The sequence below is a fragment of the Eufriesea mexicana genome, unplaced genomic scaffold (genome assembly GCF_001483705.2).
Source record: "Eufriesea mexicana isolate 0111107269 unplaced genomic scaffold, ASM148370v2 scaffold1643, whole genome shotgun sequence".
In the NCBI taxonomy this organism is placed as follows: Eukaryota; Metazoa; Arthropoda; class Insecta; order Hymenoptera; family Apidae; genus Eufriesea; species Eufriesea mexicana.
Window position 1 is genome coordinate 85934 of NW_016909745.1, and position 20915 is coordinate 106848.

The 20915-nt window shown below is 37.8% G+C and overlaps 2 protein-coding genes across 2 annotated transcripts in view; one reads left to right on the forward strand and one right to left on the reverse strand.

Annotated features, from left to right (window-relative positions):
• LOC108548539 (carcinine transporter) overlaps nt 1-14360 on the reverse strand; it is a 63133-nt gene extending 48773 nt beyond the window's left edge. Inside the window, exon 1 of the mRNA XM_017901546.1 lies at nt 14312-14360. The gene's annotated coding sequence lies outside the window, so the exon portion shown is untranslated. The remainder of the gene's footprint in view (nt 1-14311) is intronic.
• A 4590-nt stretch (nt 14361-18950) lies between these two features.
• Nucleotides 18951-20915, forward strand: part of LOC108548541 (glutathione S-transferase) — a 28142-nt gene continuing 26177 nt past the window's right edge. Inside the window, exon 1 of the mRNA XM_017901552.1 lies at nt 18951-19024. The gene's annotated coding sequence lies outside the window, so the exon portion shown is untranslated. The remainder of the gene's footprint in view (nt 19025-20915) is intronic.

Below are 20915 nucleotides of genomic sequence, written 5' to 3' on the forward strand. Positions count from 1 at the left end.
GTCCGTTTTTTAAATTTTTAGAAACATGTATTTGTGAAGAAATTTAGGTTTGGTTTTATCGAGATTAATTAATTGTTATATATGTTTTCTTTATTTTTATCGTACTGTTTTAGGTATACTTGTACGAAAGATTGGTTGTTCTAGATTGGCACAAAATTGTCTGAGTCGTTTAACCTAATGACGAGTTGAAAACGTGGAAAAATTAACGTAAGACCTGTTGCTCCCATCGCTCTAGAATTCATAAAACTTCCAACCGCAACGAGCTTCGTTTTAACAAAACTCGCTCTTCAGAGCACTCCACGAGTCGTAAATTTCCTCTGCTCAAACATGCTTTACTTTTACAGCATCCATTTTGTTTCATACCTGACTTATTTTCCTATCCACGATAATCGTGACAATTCGAGTTCGTTATGTTTAATAGCATAGGCATTCCACTTCAAAAAGTTGTTAATAAATTTGTGTCAGGCTAATAAATTTGAAAAAATTCGCAAAATAAATTTTTTAATTACTTTCTGCCATTATTACTATATTTTACTGTGAAGAAAATTTTTGTTTTTTTCTAAATAATGAATCGTCTTTAGTTTAGCGTTAATCGAACAGAAATCGAACTCCAAAGGGTTACTTTGACTGTTTACATTACTCAAAGGTTAATAGAACGTGTGAAACATTTAAAAAAAAATTCCAAAATTATTTTTTAGAAGTATACTGTTTTTTATTAGAAACTCGTTTCACTGCTTCCTTCTAAATAATCAATTATGGTAAGCTCGGTATTAATAGAGTGACGATCGATCTTCAAGGGGTAACTTTGACAACTAATTCGAGAGACTAATAAAGTAACAAAAATCTTCAAGAAAGATCTAAAATCGGTATTTAGTACCATCACGAGTTTCTCCCCGCCAGTTCCTTCAAAATAGCCAATAGTTTCAGGTTTATCATTAACAAAGTACAAATCCAACCCCAAAGCATGGTCTCCGGATTATCCCAAGGTCTCGATAAAACTACAAAAATTGCCCAAAAATTCAAAAGCCACTTCCCAGCGATATTACTACCTGCCACCACCTCGGAGCCCTGTTTTGCTATCCTGTTCCAAAGGAACATCCCTCGCACGACCCTAATCGATTACCCACCGTCCTAATTCTTTTTCTTCCCTCCACTTTCGGGCTACTTTCGATCACGCGAGAGCAGCGTGGAAAAAACGGCCACCACGGGGGATGAAAGGTCGGTGCAGGGGATGGAGATGCGAGAAAGCAGGCCGAGATTGGTCCGATGTTTGTTCAGCACACGAGCGGTTCCAAAGCGTTCATTCAGCGATGGCTGCTCCCCTTTACGCTTGCGTCCAATAAAACAGCCTGTACACAGCCACTGTTCCTCGAATTTGCTAGCCTCCTTTTCATCCTTCCACCCTTCCGGGCTCTAATTTTCTTAAGATCGCTTAAAAGCCCACCACGACCTCTCCACACGCTACCACTTTAGACTGCAGCCCCAACTTCGGGCAATATCGAAGGCTTCCACTGGGTTTTTCCCTTTCTCGAGCACGTTTTCTTCGCGTCCGGAACGATCATTCCGGTTTACTTCTGTCGTTTGCTTCGTGGTTTTCATCCGGTGTTAATTATCCTGTTATCCGGGGTTATCCTGTTCGAAAGGTCAGGGTTGAGAGGTGTAATTGGGAAATTCTGTCCCGTGCTAGGCGAGACAATGCTGCTGCTTTTTACGATTCACGACGGTACTTACTCGGGAAGTCTCGTCGTGCAATTTGTCGCACAGTTTTTCCATCAAGAGCCAGCTAACGTAGGGGTAGTTTGCATATTTTGGTCGACACTCGCGGGTACGGGCGTCGTTGTCGTGGAGGGCAACGCACTCGGCTGAAGTAGGCTAATGGGAACTTTCGAGTGGCCATCTTCGTAACTTTTCGTATCTCTTGCGAGCAGCTTCGCAATCTGGGCAACGTTGCTGGTTCAGATCTTATGAACGAAGAAGGAACGCGTGTTCTGATTCGTTAGGTACGTAGACGTAATTGGAGAAGACGTCCCGGATCAACGTGGATGATTTCTCATATTTTTCTTCTGGCAAATGATCCTGAGTACTATATTTTATTATTAGGATTTAACAATTGGTATTGGTATTCGTCGTAATTATAAAATTACAATTTTGATCGTTCACATGTAACATGCAGGGAGTTCGATGAAGACTAAATTCAATTTTTAAATATTATATTAAAAAATTGGGAATAGAAGTTCTGGTAGTTTTCTTCTAACTTATGATCCTGACTATTCCATTATTATAGTTTGATAATTACGATAACATTCATCACAAATTTTATAATGCGTCTACACCACTCAGAAGACTCAATGGCAAACTAAGTTCTCTTTATTGACCCTATATTAAAAAATCAAAAATAGGAGAAGTAGCAATTTTTCTTCTAATCTACGATCCTAACTACTTTATTATTATAATTCGATAATTACGATAACATTCACCACAAATTTTATAATGAGAGTATAGTATTCAGAAAACTCAATGGAAAACTAAGTTCAATTTCTTGACCCTATATTAAAAAATCAAAAACAGGAGAAGTAGGAATGTTTCTTCTAATCTACGATCCTAACTATTCCATTATTATAATTCGATAATTACACCAATATTCGTCCCAATTAAAATATCACAAATTTTACAATTCGAACTCAATGAGAACTAAGTAAGTTCAATTTTCCGATCAACCTTAATTAAACACCCTGCCACTTCGCCACCCCCTATCACAGCCCTCCTCGTGCTTCATCTTAGCGCGGTTATCGCGATCCTAATCGGAGCCTTCTCGATCTCGAATTAATTAAAAGAATTACCAGAATCCCGTTACCCAGCGATGCACGGTTCCAAGGAAATTTTTTCGCAAGCTCGAGCAAGCGATTCTTTCGTCCAGGAAGCACGCCGAGTCTCGGAGATTTTATTACGACCCGCACGGTGATCCTCTTTAATTGCATCCGCTGCGATCCTCGAAAAGCAATTTCGAGTGTACCGGAGGTCGGATTTATCGCCACCGGGATTCACTGTAAACACCCGACGGCGTTCCTCTTAATTCCACCCCTCGCTTTCGGATCTTCGCTCTGTTTCCCGCGTTTTTCCTTTCGTTCCCGCGACACCGTGCAGGAAACGAGGCACCTTTGTCGCGAGATGCGTTAGAGCGATAACCGATGCTTCATTCTTCCCTGGAATTTCGCTCTTGGCTCTTCGTTTCTCGTCCTTCGCCTCGCAAAATCGTCGCGATTCTCTTCCGTTTCTTCAGTGATTGAGTAAAGAACCGTAGTTCTTGGTTTGTGGAACGTTGCTTACGAAATTACTGTCCTAACCAACTTTAGGAGGAGAGTTTACTATAAGATGTCGTGCTCGAAACAAGTTACGTTACTCCCCTTATATATCGTACTCTATATGTGTAGAATTGGAACGGGTGAGGCCCTGAAAGAATGTCAAGTCTGTTTGGGACATAGGACGAAAGTGATATTGATGCATTACGATATGCGTGCAAGGGATATTTATGACAGAACCGAGTGCGAAAGTTTAGGCAAGCGTCCAAGTGTTTTAAGTACGTGTCCCATGAAGGGCTAGGTCAAGTGGGAAATGAGTGATCGAGAAGAAAAGACGTATGAAAGCAGAGAGAATGCTAGGTTTAAATAAGGGTACAAGGGCGCAGGCGAGTATTGAAATTCAGTTTGAAGTCAACAGAGCTTTTTTAATCAGAAGTCTTAAAAGTCGGTTGTAAGAAAGTTTTTACAGCGTTGTATAGTTACCATACATCAATTATACTATATAGTATAACCTTTTGCACTCGAGAGCCGTCTCTCAGTCGGCATTTAATCAAATTTAAAAAATCGATGTTAATTCCTATATCAAATTTAAAATTACCCAACTATACGTGGAATGTTTGAAAAATATTATCGACTTATAATATATATAAATATTATCGAGCTGCATTCGTGTTACGGATTTATGAAACGTCTGTAACGAAGGTCCCGAGCCTGTTCCTCGAGATCGGAGGATGGTGCAAGGAGTTGTCCGCAGCGGAAACGGGCCCCGTTTCGCGCGCTCACGCCTTCGTTACGGCGTGTTTTTCCTCGGTGATCGTGAAGGATTTCATCATCGGCGTAATGAACTGTATCAGACGTCGCAGGCATTGATATTCAAGGCACTTAGCGTACAGAGACGCGGCCGTGTCGAGCAGTGCCTCTCGGTAACAGGGAATTCGATTGGCAGGTAAATGGGGAGGGAAAGAAGGCGTTGCATAATGAGATAACCGCGATTATGACTAATCGCGCGAGTGGAGCTCGCGAGTGCCGACCCTGAGTGCGCGAATTCTGACCGGAAGTGAGGAAAAGTCCAAGCCGATTGTTAGTCACGAACGCGTATACTTGTGCAGGGTATTAACACGTTGGCTGCTATGCTGGTCACCAGTAACCGGTGATAGCCATTTTTAAATTTATAATAATCGTTTTATTTTCACCGTCTGTTTAAAATTTGAATATTATAAATAAATAAAGAATTTCGAATTTGGTATATTAATAATTTCCGATATTTTTCTTCTTTTTTTGTTTTGGTTGATAATTCGTCGTTATATATTAAAAATAATGGAAATTTTATCGTGCCCCCCCTGAACGCAACATACAAAGTGTGTCAGTCAATGTTAACGCTGAATTTACCGTGACTTGAATGAATATTTAAAATTTTTTAAAATATTAATAATAAATTTAGCGTTTTTATTCGACACAAATAAATAGGAAATTTTGAATAGGGTATATTAATAATTTCCGCTATTTTTGTTCTTTTTATATTGCTTCATAATTCGTTGCTATATCCTAAAAATAATGGAAATTTTATCGTGGCCCCCTGAACGCGACATACAAAGTACATGGCAGTCAACGTGTCAACGCTGAACTTACTATGAACTAAATAACAAATTTTAAAAAATTTGTTAAATATTAATAACACATTTAGCTTCTAACGATTGCGATCGTGCGAGGATAATTTATTTACGCGGATTCGTGTACAATTATATTTTTTAAAATATCAATTACACAATTTCGACTAGTATACGTTGTTGATATCACAATAGATTTCAATTATTCTCAATTATTAAGTTATATTTCGTTTGAAGGGGATTAATTTCACGTCCAGTGTCAATTAAGTATCCGAGAATTATTCCCCAACGCCCCGTATAATATTGTCGTGACACGATTAGCTTCGCTCTTCATTTTCGAACGGCTTGAAAAGCTGCTATGACGTACTTCGCTGTACATCAATTCGCCGAGAATGCGATTTTGATTTGCGCGGTGTATCCGTTGCTTCAACGAGTCGATAGGATTTGCGACCGCAGTGTGCACGGTTCAGAATCGTAACAGTGCCTTATAGTCGTAAGCCTGGAACGGGAAAATATAAGCTGATTCATATAACGTGATTCATCTTCTAGGCATAAAATTTATACGACATGTACCAAATTGGGAAAGATAAATTGCAAAGGTTATACTTGTAAAGAATGCTTCGAGCTGCGCTCTACGAGTTTGGAAAAGTCTGCGTTTCGAAATAACACGAACAGGTGGTTATCACGACGCTTTTTATTAGCCGCGGAAAATGTTTCAAACTCTCCAGTTACATACCGGAAATACGCGGGCAATATCAAAGTGCAATAAAACGAAATGGAATTAAACCGAAATTGAAACGAAATTAAAATTGAACTTTCGGTGGAAATTAAAGCCTCGAAATCGTAAACAGAAATCAGTTGTAGTTATACATTCAGGATATTTCGCAATCAAAATGGAGAATTTTCGAAGCTTCAGAATTTTAACTAACCTTTTGCTAAGTTCAGAATTTCAGAATTAAAACTGCAATTTTATCTGAATTTTATTTAAATTTCAACCAAATCTAGAATTTTATCTAAATGTTAACTAAACCTAGAATTCTAGAGCTACCTTAAATTACAATTTTATCCTAATTTTATCTAAACCTGTAGTTTCAGGATTAACCAAAATTAGAATTCTATCTAAGCTTTAAGTAAACTATTTTAGATAAATATTTTATCTAAATATTAGCACGTATAAATTACTACTAAAATTTTAGGATCCACGAAAATTAGAATTTTATGCAAATATCAACTAAACCTAAAATTGTGGAACTAACTAAAATTAGAATCTTAACTGAATTTTAACCAAATATACAGGGTGGATCACCACGTATTGCTATCTAGATATACGTCGTTATTATTACGCATAGTGAAAAATGTTTCAGATGAAGTTGAATGGTTTTGAGAAAGGTACATATTCCGATGGTACTAATTTCTTTGTAGAAGGACGTGTAAAGGACATATGAAGGTCATTAATATTTTTTTAAATGGAATCATATTTTTTATTACATCAGCTGATGCTCCTTCATATCCTTTACAAAAAGGTATTAACCTATTTATGTTAAGAAATCATTAATTTAGTATGTTCCGTATATTTGATAATTATACAGGTCTTTTCACAAGCTACGTAAATTATATCAAGCTTCTTGATCCGCGTCACGAGCTCCCAGAATCCCATTAACACCGGCTATCAATCCAAACTAAACCGTCTTAAACCGTATTAATCTATTTATGCTAAAAAATCATTAGTTTAGTATATTCCGTATATTTGATAATTATACAAGTCTTTTCACAAGCTACGTAAATTATACCAAGCTTCTCGATCGCGTCACGAACTCCCAGAATCCCGTTAACACCGGCTATCAATCCAAACTAAACCGTCTTAAACCTACGAACGGTCTTCGGCTATACCCCGTTGCGAAATCGCGAACCCCATAATCTCGATCTCGAACGGAACCCCATACGCGGAGTGCAACGATGCCCCACATTCCGCGAGAAGCTCGGAAATCATCTGTCCGTACAGAAAGCAGCGTTTCTGCATTGTAGAAGCGAGCAGCATCCGCGTCACGCCATTTAAAACAATCTAACACTTGAGAAACTCGGAGGCTCCCGTCGCCAGCTCGATTTCCGGCAGACGGGCCGGCCACTTAACGCGTATCTAACACCATTTAAGCTTACTTTAAAATCGATCGATCGTCGAACGATTGATTTATAGACGTCCGCGACTTCCTGTGTCAAATCCATGCTAGGAAAGTTACGTAAACTCGCGGGCCATCTGGTAAAACGGTGTCAATTGAGGAAAATTGCGCGAACGAACGCGTACACCGGTTCATCCGCCACTTTCTCGATGGCAAACCGGTCTCGTAAACGCGGTATACAGCCTGGCCTGGTGGAAATTCGAGCCTCGAATAAAATCACACGGATAATCAAGCTGCATTGTGCCCCCCGATGCTCGACAACGCCGAACCTATCCGCGGTGCACGTCGCTTTGTATTCCGCGCGCGGCGCACCCGCAAATATGCCCGTAATCCTCCTGTTTAATGAGTTTCCAGATCAATGCGTCGGCTACGAACGTGCGCAACATAAATCACACGGTTTTTTGCCGACAATTCCTTATCGCCTGATATTTTGCCAGCCACTTACTTCCAAGTGCAGCGGCAGGCTTACTTCTCTGTGCAATCGCAGGGAGAATGTTGGGTAATTTGGTGCTAGGCTGTAAGACAACGTTGAGGAAGTAGTTGTGCATCAGGCTGAAAGAAGGGAAATAATTTGGAAAATGATTTGGGAAAAAGAATTATCGAAGTAATGGTTCTATCTTAAAAGGAGTAAAGGAATATTACAGGCATAGTTTGGGTTGGATTTTGAAAAAGAATTATTTGGAAATATTCTTATGCAAAAATTGAAGAAGAATTGTCAAGGAGGTAATTTTATGTCAACCTTGGTAAAATATTACAAGTTCGTTTTGGGAAAAAGGAGTATTGCAATAATAGTTTTATGTTAAAAGGAGTAAAGGAATATTGCAGACGTAGTTTGGTTTGGGTTTTGAAAAAGAATTATTTGGAAATATTCGTATGCGAAAATTGGAGAAGAATTGGTATGGAGGTAATTTTATGTCAACATTGGTAAAATATTACAAGTTCGTTTTGGGAAAAAGAATTATTTTAATAATAGTTTTATGTTAAAAGGGGTAAAGGAATATTGCAGACGTAGTTTGGTTTGGGTTTTGAGAAAGAATTATTTGGAAATATTCTTATGCGAGAATTGGAGAAGAATTGCCAAGGAGGTAATTTTATGTCAACATTGGTAAAATATTACAAGTCCGTTTTAAGTTAGAGAAGAAATATCGTAGCGTAATTTCGTAAAGTTGAAGAATGTTTGTCGTTGATTGTAATTTCGTACAGAAACGAGGAATTATTACAGAAAATTAAAGTAATTTTATGTTTGATTCAACAGGAAATGTCGGCAAAAATTGTGTCTGTATATCGAGTTAGGAGAAAAGAATCTTACAGAAATTTTGTCTGAAATGGAAGTAGAGTTTCTAGGGAGAGATTATATCGCGATATAGGAGGAGTGTTAAGAAACCGGTATTGTAAATCGAAGAATATCTATCCTAAAAGCGCTATACCTTTACATAGAGTTAAACGTTGAATATCGGAGAAGAAATTTAATATCGAATGGAATAAAAAATATTGGAAAAGTAGTTTTATATCGAGTCGAAAGAGGAATATCGAGGAAATATTTTACGTCAAGCTAAAGGAAAAATCACTTCGAGGAAAATCTTAGGAAAATATTTTTATATCGAATCGACGGATGAATATATCACGTTGGAAAATATCATCGCGTTAAGGAGAATCGCAAATACCGAATAACTAATTTTATTTTTAATTACAGGGAATATTAAATGTCGAAGAACTAGCTTCGCGTTGAGGTAGAAGAATGTTACAAGAAACTTACTTCTCTGCGACCATTTTCCCTTTGACAGATATCCGTTTCGAGTCTGAGGATTCATAGTCGATACCTGCCATACTTGATACGCGTCTCTCTTTTTCCTCCAATCTTTTTTTAATTTCCTTCGACATATCGATTGCCATACTCGAATCGTAAATCGCAAACTTTCGCGAATTGAATTCTTTAACGCAAACTCGGTGTACATTCCACGCAGGCGAAGGTTACATAAGATTACTTGGAAAAATAATACCTGATCTTCCCGTACTGACTCATGTATCACTGTTTTATAACAATTTTTATCTCGATTCAGAGATTCGCGAAAGATACGCAGAATCCATACGTTTCTAGCTTTTCGTAACCGCACGCAACTTGAACTCCTGTGGCTATATTGTATCTCTAGGCCATCATCTTGCGCCATTTTCTTTCTTCAGTTTCTAATAATTGCAGTAAGAATGTATAATTAATTTTTACCCTTGGATCGACGAAAAATTCTATTTCGGAAAGTCAATAAACTTCGTGTAGAAAAATATTTAAAATGGCGGAAGGGTACATATGAAAGATTTACTGATTTCTTTTAATATTCAATTTGTTACTATATAAATGCGTAGAATCGATGAATTTTTCTTATATTATTGTAATTCAGGAAGTACATAGTCTTTTCCAGTATCATCTCTGCGATGACGAGTTTTCTAGCTATTAAATCAGGTTATTATCGAAAAACTCAAAAATATCCACGACAGCCATTGTTCACGTGAACATTTCACTTGACAATTCCACACTGGTCGACAATTTCATAAAAGAAACACACCATTCGCTCGTTAAAATATTTCAAGTTGCTGGATTAGCAGATTAGTCGCCCCATTTCAGCGAATTTTGCAATCTCTTCCATAAGAAGCAGGGGAAAAAGCAGTCGACATAGTATCGAAACGTAACGTTTAATAGTAAAAATATTCCAAATTTAAATGTAGCATTATTGAATATAACGTTTGTAAAATATTCCAAACGTAATATAAACGTAATGATTAATATTTCAATTTTTAAACGGTATATTTAATAATGCTATAGTTAAATTTGGAATATTTTTAGTATCAAACATTTGAAATAATATTTAATATTTCAATTTTTACGCGTTATATTTAATAATTTGCAGTATTTTTAATATTAACCCTTTGCACTCGAAAGACGACCCCCAGTCACCATTTTATAAAATTTGGAAGACCGATACTAATTAATATATCAAATTTAAGGTAATGTAACAGTGCTCGAGGTATCGAAATCAATTAATTCTACGCGGTAATTATTATACTATTCTTTATTTACTGTTCAAAAAAGTTTCGTTAGTTTTGTAGTAGGGAATCTTTGAATTTATACTCTTCTTTAGCCAAAAAATCATCGAGTGCAAAGGCGTTTTAATTATTACACGCGATATTTAATATTTTAATATTCAGAGGTTATATTTAATATTTTTTATTTAATATTTTATTTAATATTCTTAATTTTCTATATTTGGTGTTTTAGACAGTTAACATCGATAAATATGTTATCCTAGAGCAATATTTTCCTAGCTTTCTCATATTCACCTATCACCTACTTGTTGAATGCAGTTCGAACTAACGAGTCGTAAATTCGTACGGCCCTGCATCGTACGTGTAAGACGACTTCTGCTCGCTGTTTCACTCGGGAATTAATGCCACAGAGCCGAGTTTGAATTTTGGACGAGATGGGAATACGGAACAATTGCGTATCTTCGAATGACAGTTCAGGTTGTCGTGCAATGCACGCAAAGTTTCGATGCAGCGCGATTCTTAAAGGACTGGCCACGCGAATGACGAACCAAGTATTTTTGGTACCGGTGTTAAACGCCAATTGAGATAATGAGCCATGATGGCGAGCTTAATTTTATAATACCAATCTTTGCGATTATTAGTTGCCGGTATAATAACTCGCGAAAGAACGTGAACGTGTCGAAAGGAATTTTGTTTGTCAGCGATGATTCGTGGAGTCATTGAGATTTCTGCTATAAATAGAACAAAGGTATGTGTACTTCATTATGCAATCGTGTACCTCAGTTATCAGACGATCGTAGAATATGGTAAATAAAAATTCCGGATTCAATTTCTCTCAAAATTGATAAATTTTCAAAGTAGATTGTCTGGATTCAGCGAATACTGGAAATATAGAAATAATTTGTATAATAATAATCGTGTAATAATAATTATAGGAGTAATAATAATCATCGGAATTCGTGAATAGAAAATTTACAGGATTATATATACAGGTCGTCAGAAATTTAGAAATTTATAGAGCAGGTAAACTGGATAAAATGAAGTTAATTTTTCTATAAATAGGACTATAAATTTCTAATAAATTTATAAAAAATAGCAGAGGTTGGGTGAGTTTTGCAAATACAGTACGATACTGTACAATTATCTGAATTTGTATTTTAAAAGATTTTTAAAAATCGTATGCCAAAATAATTTATATAAAGACGTGACTACGGATTGAACTACGAATTATCTCCAAACCTATTAAACAATTCCCTCGTATTATCTCCAAACTTATAAAATAATTCTATTCGTCTGAAAAAAATAAAAAAAGGAGGGACAAAGAAGCACGGAATTAATCCCAACAGGCTCTTCAACAATTAAAATCCCAGATCCCCGATTCAATGAATTAAAAAGCTCCCCGTATCCCCGAGCTGTGGACAATGAAAAATTCAACTCGAAACGAATCGCGTTCCCCAAAAACAACCATCTATTTACAACACCAAATCCGCGAAAAAAGAAGAAGAAGAAAAGACAAAACTGCGCGGAATACAATAGAGAAGAAATTACAAGCTTCGTTTAAAAGTCCATGTCCCATCCGGAGCAGAAACTTTTCCCCGAAGAAGCTCCCCTCGATCTCCGCTTCGAATTTCCGCGTCTCCGCTTGACGAGCGGCCTCGAACGCCGCGCGAATTAACGTAGACAACCCGATGCAATTCCAGCTTCCAGTGTTAATTCGCCTGAAACGCTCTGGCAAAACGTCTGTGCCTTTCTTTCGTCGATCATCGGCGAAACTTTAACCCGTGACAAGGGCTGAGCTCGTGCCCCGGCCGCGTTATGCAACCCAGTTTCGAAGTTTAGGAGGGAGGTCAAACAATGGTGTAACCTGACCTACGTGGTGATTGCTATTAATCTTCTCAATTTATTTTGTTGTCCCGTTCCGCGGGCTTCCCTGCTTTTCATCGATTTACCTGGAAAGTCCCGTCACTGGATAAGCCAAGGGATCACGATTCGCTGGGACAATGCGTGTGATTTGCTGCGAATTTTTCTTTTTTTTCCCCCTTTTTATCCACAGTCACAATCGAGGCAATTCTCGAAGGAGTTTGGTCGGTCGATTTCCTTCTAATTGACGGAGAAATATCGCAGTCAGCGTGCAAAAATCGTCACGATGGGCGAAGATTTTTGTTTCGGGACTGGGGTTGATCTAGAGGCAATTCTCAAGGCAAATCGGTCGAAAGAATTTCTTCGAATTGGTGAAAGAATCTCACAGATGATATTTAAAATTCGTGAAATTGACGGAAGAGTTTGGTTTCCGATTTAAGGTTGATTCCAGACAATTTTCCAAGGGAAATTTTTGGTTTCGGGTCTGAGGTTGGTTCAGAAACAATTCTCAAGGCAAATCGGTAGAAAGAATTTCTTCGAATTGGTGAAAGAATCTCACAGATGATATTTAGAATTCGTGAAATTGACGGAAGAGTTTGGTTTCCGATTTAAGGTTGATTCCAGACAATTTTCCAAGGGAAATTTTTAGTTTCGGGTACGGGGTTGGTTCAGAAACAATTCTTAAGGCAAATCGGTCGAAAGAATTTCTTCGAATTGGTGAAAGAATCTCACAGATGATATTTAGAATTCGTGAAATTGACGGAAGAGTTTGGTTTCCGATTTAAGGTTGATTCCAGACAATTTTTCAAGGGAAATTTTTAGTTTCGGGTATGGGGTTGGTTCAGAAACAATTCTCAAGGCAAATCGGTCGAAAGAATTTCTTCGAATGGGTGAAAGAATCTCACAGATGATGTTTAAAATTCGTGAAATTGACGGAAGAGTTTGGTTTCCGATTTAAGATTGATTCCAGGCACTTTTTCAAGGGTTTCTCCCAATTGATGGGAAAATATTGCGGATGCTGTTCAAAATTTATAAACTCGAAGAAAAATTTTTAATCGGTAGTCGAGACTCACGAGAGGTTTCTTTGATGGAAAACACGATTCGTCGAGTTCGATATTGGGATACAATATCAACGAAATTTCGAGTCACCGATCGAGATTGTTCCCTCTTCACGCCGGATTAGCCAAAGGCGAAGAACTTTTCTCCAACAAGTGTCTTAATTACTGCCCACATTCGTCGGGATTAATCAGAGTTGAACGCAAAGCAACGGAAGATGCAGTTAATCGTTTCCACGAAGCCTGTTTCCACCGACCTAACGACTTCCTCTTAACACTAGAACCACCGACCTGTAATGTGTAACTGGATACACTGCGTAACGAAAATAAATAGGGACACAGGATCACACGCATTTCTATTCCACTAGCACGAACCTCAATTCCGCTAAAAGCATTTGCGTATTTCGATAAATGTGCAAATAAAATACGCGTATGGAACCTGTCAGTCTGACCAATTTGATAGCCCTAGTATTGCGTTATTTCTCCTCATTCTCGAATATCTATTCTAAAAACTGAAGACTACAGGGAACCAGAATGTCAGTATCACTCGTAGAACTCAAAAAAGGGATATTTTATAAGAGAAATCGACTCTCAGGTCTTCACGAAACCTTTAATCTCTAAAGAGTACTCAGACTTTGATAAATGTACAATAAAATACACATATGGAACCTGTCAGTCTGACCAATTTAATAGCCCTGGTATTAATTGCGTTATTTTTCCACGTTCTTAAATATCTATTCTAAAAACTGAAGACTACAGAGAACCAGAATGTCAGTATCACTCGTAGAACTCAAAAAAAGGGATATTTTATAAGAGAAATCGACTCTCAGGTCTTCACGAAACCTTTAATCTCTAAAGAGTACTCAGACTTCGATAAATGTACAATAAAATACACATATGGAACCTGTCAGTCTGACCAATTTAATAGTCCTGGTATTAATTGCGTTATTTCTCCTCGTCCTCGAATATCCGTTCTAATAATTGAAGATTAAAAAGAAGCAGAATATCAGTATCACTCATAGCACCCAAGGAAAAGCGACATTTTGCAAGAGAAATCGGCTCTGAGACATTCGCGAAACCTTTAATCTCTAAAGAGTACTTAGACATCGATCTCACCCCTCGATCGTGCTCGTTCGATACACCAAAGAGACTCCGAATCCATAGAATCCAGCGATTCGGGCGAATCCTATGAAATTCTCCAGAGAAATCAAGTCGACTCAGGTAACGTTGATTTTCAGAAATATTCCAGCTAGTGGACAGTAGTGTAGTGTACTCACGGCAGGAATTCGATTGAAATCCTCCTGGTCCTGGCCGCTACCGAAGAACAATGGCCGCGGAGAGGATTGCCACTTCACTCATCGCCGACTAACCTTGCACTAAGCTCTGTCACCTCGCTCTGGCAACGATAACAAAACTTGCGGACGCGTAGTAGTCGCATTTTAGAGGCCCTGCATTCGATCAGGGTACGCGGAGAGCGTGCCAGCGTGCAATTCTTCGCCACTTAGAGTGGGTCATTAACGATGCCCTCCACGATCCTTCGGGCAGAGCATATTTCTCTGTTTCCAAGGAAAAACGCCTATCGTGAGTCTTCACTTTCTAACGTCCATTTGCATTTTATCTCATTCGCATAATTTCCTTTTTTTTCTTTTCTTTGAATACAAGATTGGCTGCTGTTCGTACTTTTCCTTCCCATACGTACATAAATAAATAATTCGCGATATAATTATCACACGTATCACTTATGGTTACATTCGATGTGAAAAATGGCGTTTATAAAATAAAAATTTGTCAAAATCGTGACTTTTCGATTACTCAAAATCGTAGAACTCTGCATGCATGCATCGTCTGTCTTCTCTGTTCTCGTATATTCCTCGCTGCATTTCTCTCTCTCTGCATTTTTTAAAAATTGTTTTCTTCTTATTTCTACCTGGGAGAAAAGGAGTTTGATGGAGGACAAAGAGCATGACGGCAGTTACGCGTTGGTTGGCTGATTTTTATGCGTGTAGCGTGCTGGATCGTCGTCGTGATGAGAATTCTGCGTTCGAGTGAACCTGTCTGATCGAGGAAGAGGATCGAACGATCGGAGAGGAGGATCGAGAAAGGCTAGACGATGTTGGGGAACAGTTTACAAGTGGAGGAAGGAAATGGAAGATTGAGTAGTTTAGTTGTATATCGGAAAAGAGGTTGCGGAGGAGGCTGGGAAATGGAATCGAAAAATTGTGCGTTCGAGGGCTATGTGCATGGGCGTAGACTGGAACATCCTTTGAGAGGGTTCGTCGTGTATCCATCGGGGATGCAATGCAGGATTTATTCGATGACTGTGAAGCATGTGTACCTTTCATTCACGATTCTGTCAATTGTTTATGGAAATGTTTCTTTATAATGATGAAATAGTAAGATTTTATAAATACAATATTTATAATTGCAGAGGCATCTTCGATCTTTGTCAGATGATTTAGTATGGTTGTTGAATTAGGTGTGCGACAGGAAATTAGTCGATTAATCCGATTCTAATAGCGAACACTTAAATTTATGTCAAGATTATAGGATACTCGGAATATCGACGAATGTAAGATATTATGGCAACACGTAGTTCGAGGTATTAAATTAAATTAAATAAATCGCTACTAAAATTTATTTCAGTTTTCAAACAGTTTCTAAACCTGATTTATCTGTTATTAAAATGTAATTATTACAATTCAGTTATTAAAATTAATTCGCGCGAATATTTTAAGTTATTAAAGTTACTAAAATAATTTACAAGGGTATTCTAAAAGGTTCGATTCACATATTACCAAAAGATAGTTACTATAATTAAATTACTAGAACTAATTCACGAAAATATTGCAAGTTGCTAAAGTTACTAAATTAACCCATTCAAATATCATATATTATTATTAAAACTAATTTCAGTTTTCAGAAAATTACCAAACTTGCTTCACCTGTTACCAAATAATAATTACGAGAATTATGTCACTAAAATTACTAAACTGATTCATTCGAATATCATAGTACCGTTCTCAAAGCAATTTTAATTTCTGAGAGTTGCCAAATTTGAGTCTCATTGCTATTGAAAGCATTCGTTAAAATTAATTCGTCGAAATATATCGAGTAGGAAAATGCAGTGAAAGGTTGAGGCTTTCATGGAATTTGGTCGGGAAATATGTCTCGTTCCGATAAAGAGGCTGTAGAATACACGCAGGCCTAGTGGCCCCGATACTGGACGAGGCCTCCATTGTGCGAAACCCACGAAGATGGAGGTAACGTAATGAAACTAACTGGCTTGCTCTGACCAATTAACCAACCCAGCCACGGCATAATATTTAACGTACACTCGCCGTCTTCCCCTGTTCACGTGGCCGCTTACGCCGTGGATATAGCGTTACATAGAAACGCGTTGCAAGGGAATATCGCGTGATGATGAATTCGTTCACGCGGACCATCCAGTCGCGGGTTAAAAATGTTCCCCCGCGATTGGCGAGCGAAATATTCATGGAAATTCGATTTGGCAGTGAAAGAAATCAGGTCTTGCGATTTCAGCGATTTATCTCGGCTAAATCGAAGATCGATGGACTATCGTCACGTTCTCGGGTTATATTTGAAAATCACTGGAGCAAAGATAAATTACGTTCCCCATCTTTCTCTTTTTCTTTTTCACACGCAGAATAATTTTGTATTAAAAACCTGCGTTTTTATTTCGTTTTCCAATCGAACTTCTATTTTCATCGGTCTCTCGAAGGTTCCAGGAGTATCGATTATTGTAACACTCGGCTTTTTGTAATAAATATTTTGGGAATTAGTTTTGAAGAGTTCCTTTTAAAAAATGTGATCGAATATTATATCGAAAAATATATTTTTAGCTATAGGATCAAACTTCTATTTTCATCGGTCTCTCGAAGGTTCCAGGAGTATCGATTATTGTAACACTCGGATTTTTGTAATAAATATTTTGGGAATTATTTTTGAAGAGTTCCTTTTAAAAAATATGATCGAATGTTATGTCGAAAAATATTTTTTTAGCTATAGGATGACGTAGATGTTAATAAAAATAGTTTGTTGTCTCAGTTTGGGTTTTATATTAAGATAGTGTTATATTTTCGTAATAAGGGAAAGTGTCTTTTTAAACTATTTTAGAGAATCGTGTATTTCGTAGATTGTTTAATTAAAGGAATTTTATTTTTTGAAAAAGTTTGTTAACAACTTTTAAGACGCGTCGAGTGAAATTTGATTGTTATAAAGCTGTAAAATTGTGATTGCGTATTAACTTGAAGGAAAATTTCATACGCAGAAGATGCTATCTTTAATTCGAGTTTTCCACCTGTTTGCACGCGTCTGACCATAGACGGGCACGCTCTACTGCAGCTGCGAAGCATCTGCTCCACGTGAGCATTTGAATACGCTATTTATTTCTTCGCTATTATTGTCTGCCTGTGCTGTTAATTATTCTCGAAACAATGCAGAAAGCGTTTCCCATTTTCTGAAAAGCGTTTCAATATCTTCCTAAATTTTGATTTGCCGGATAACTACCGTGCCCTGAATAACACGTGATATAACTACGACAGAAATAAACGAATAAATATAACCTAAAACAACGCATTCAATTCTTCATCTATTATTATTATAAAAATACAGAGCCCGGAAATATTTCAACGAAGATTTAATTAAATTTTGCACTCTTCACAAAATCTTAACACAGATATCACACTTCAAAGTAGAAGAAGATCTCAGATACTTTGTAGAATTAAAAAGCACTCTAACTGTATTCCAAATACTTAAACTAAGTATATAAAATTCCAATATTTATAACTGTCTATAGTTTATAACTGCAAGTACTCGATGACAAGCAGTAAAACAAAAAAGAAATTATTAACTAGGTATCATTTATTAACAATAAATTCTGTCATTAATTACTAACACTAATTTCCAATACTCAGGGATCTTAAACTTTTTCCTAAACTATTAATCAGCGATATGCAGCAGTGGAAAAAAACTCGTATGAAATTAATTTTAGTATCACCTTATATCCTCCAAATTCTCAAATTTCTCTTACTTAACCCTTTGCACTCGGCGATTTTGTCGTTACAGGAAAATCGTAATTCGAAGACTTTCTGCCATAAGGTCAACGTTATTTCTAAAACGGTAAATAATAAATCGTATGCAATTTAACACGTAGAGTTATTTTACTTCGATATTCCACGCATCGTTGGGTAATTATAAATTTGATATTTTAATTAACATCCATCTTTAGAATCTAATTAAATGGTGACTGAGAGGCGCCTTTCGAGTGCAAAGGGTTAAAACCCGAATTGTCGGTTAAAATTGTCACCTACTATTTACTACTCCCAAATTTCCTCAACCACTTCGAACACCCGAAAAAACTCGAACTTCCCATAATCCCAAAATCCTCGCCACCACCCAGCACCAGAAGAACCCATTTTAAACCATCCTCAACCCCACATCTACCCCCGACTCGATCACCGCGTTTCCTCTGAGAACCTTTCAAATTGTTCTTCAGCAGATCGAAACGCTGCAATTTTTTCTCGAATCCTTGTCCAACGAAACATCTGAAACTCGGGATTACCCTCACGACCGAACCCTAGCATGGTTAACATCGTTAATCCAGCCACGAGTTTCGTGGAACGTGGAAAATACCGATCGTTGGTTTATTTGCATAAGAAAAGAAGATTTGTTGGGTCGCGGACGGGGGTAGAGCGGAGGAAGGGGTCCCACCGAGTCGTGAAACAATTTTCGTTTCGGAACAGCTCGTTCGGCTAGGCTGGAGGGTGGCACGGAAGCGGGTGGTGGCATAAATATTCCGAGGTTGCGCATCGTGGCCGACGTAGCTGGAAAGCCGAGGGAGGAGAGCAAGTGGAAGGAACACGAGGGCCCCGGATTCATTTCGCGTGCGAGCTCAGTGCGAGCCGCGCTCCGCACGAGTGTTCGTCCAGCTGGCCTCAGGGTGGTGGAACTTTCGCGCGAGGACACTGGCGGTGAGTTTGAATCGACCACCCTCCTTGGAATATCGTCATCGTACTTGTCATTCGCGAATTTCTTTCTTCCCTGATTTCCGATTTTTCGTCTGATTTACTACTCCTGCTTCATCTTCTTCCCGAGCTTCGCGTGGGGTGTCCGGTCTTGCTGCTTTGGGGGGTGAGGCAGGGGGTGAAGCTGGGAAATTAAAAGGGAGATTGAAGTTCGTATTTGGATAGTTCGGACAAGAAATTTTCGCGTGGATATCGTGTGCTTCGAGGGGGTGAATATTTGTTTGTACGTGGTACGTGTATGGAAGATTAGGGTAGATTGGGGGTAAATAGAGATTTCTGTGATTTGATGAAAATGATGTATCGGTTTTTACAAGTATTTAAATTTTTGGCTTAGGTTCCAGTCGTTCTTGTGGTTTAAGAGAATGAATTTCCGAATGTGTAATATTATATAGAAAGTGTTTAAGTTCTCGGTCGTTTGTTTCATCTAGTCTGCTTCCTCGAGCAAGTCTTGTTAGTTTCGAGTTGCGATAGTTATGCCGTTTAAACGTATGCTATTGGCTCACTGGAGCATGCTGCTCGAAGATATAATTCTCGCTCATCCCTGTCATTTCCACCCTCCATTAGCATCTCGGTACAGTGATAAGACAGTGCTTAGTCTGAATAGTAATATAATATAACGGGAATGCTACTCGCGATGCCTGTCCCATTTATCTTTTAAAACCTGCGGATTATTGTGTCAGGCTGTGCATATAAAATTCGCGACATTTTTACACTGTTATCCATCCACTGTGCTCTGGCATGAAACGCGAAACGAAATACGAAAAACACGAAATGGTATTATTATATTATTATCGATACAATTTTTTTGTTTTTTTTTTCTTTTTTTACTATGAACAAACGCAAATTTAATTTTTAAAAAATTACGAGCCGAGTCTACAAGTAGAGGTTCCTTCGAGAAGTTATCGACGTTGATGGAAAGGAAATAGAAGAAGGATCGATGCATCGAGCAACACGGCACGCTATTCGATTAATCGTCCCTTAGAAATTCCTGCTCGATAAATGGCCCCGATATTTCACCAACTATTCCCTTTTTAATATTCATCATTAGAAGAAAGTAAGAGGGAAGAAGCCGAAATAGGTCGACGCGTGTTAGCTGCATATTTTTTATTCATGTATCCACTTCAAAGTTGTCTATACGTTCCTCACCCTGATACGAACAGCTCGCTTTTCGGTCTCCTCTCTTTTATTTCTCTCACATTTTTCTTCCTCCATTTTTCCCTTTCTCCCTACGCCTCCCCCTCTCTCTCCATTTCTCTTACTCCTTCCTTCCCTTTGGCCTGGATATTTTTCACGCAGCTCGGGCAACGATGAATTTCCGCGCCGCGAAATTGATGACACGGGAGATAATGAAAATTTATCGCCTATAATAGCTGACGTTCTCGTCAAAGAGCCGTTCAATCTCTGCCTAAAAAATTTAATAATCATTAATGAAATTACATAATTGGATTTAAGCTTAATTTCATATACATATGTGTATATAGTAATCTCCTTACCTTAATATCTATTTCGAAATTCCAAGCTCGATCTGAAAAATTTGGGTAATAGTTAACAAATCTGTATTACGTTCATGGATCACTTCAAACTGCTATATTAATACTACATCAACCTTTTACACTCGAAATACTACCTTCGATTGCAAGAAGAAAGAAATATTTGATAAAATAGTTTGATATATCGATCACAAAAGTTTCACCAACTTTAAGAAAAAGAAATTCGAGTTGCTACTTTTTGCTAGAAAGAATAAATCCTCCGAGTGTCAAAAATGCCATTAAATGATACTACAGCTTATACTATGTTACATTTGCTATACTACTTCATAGACACAGTACTTTCCCTA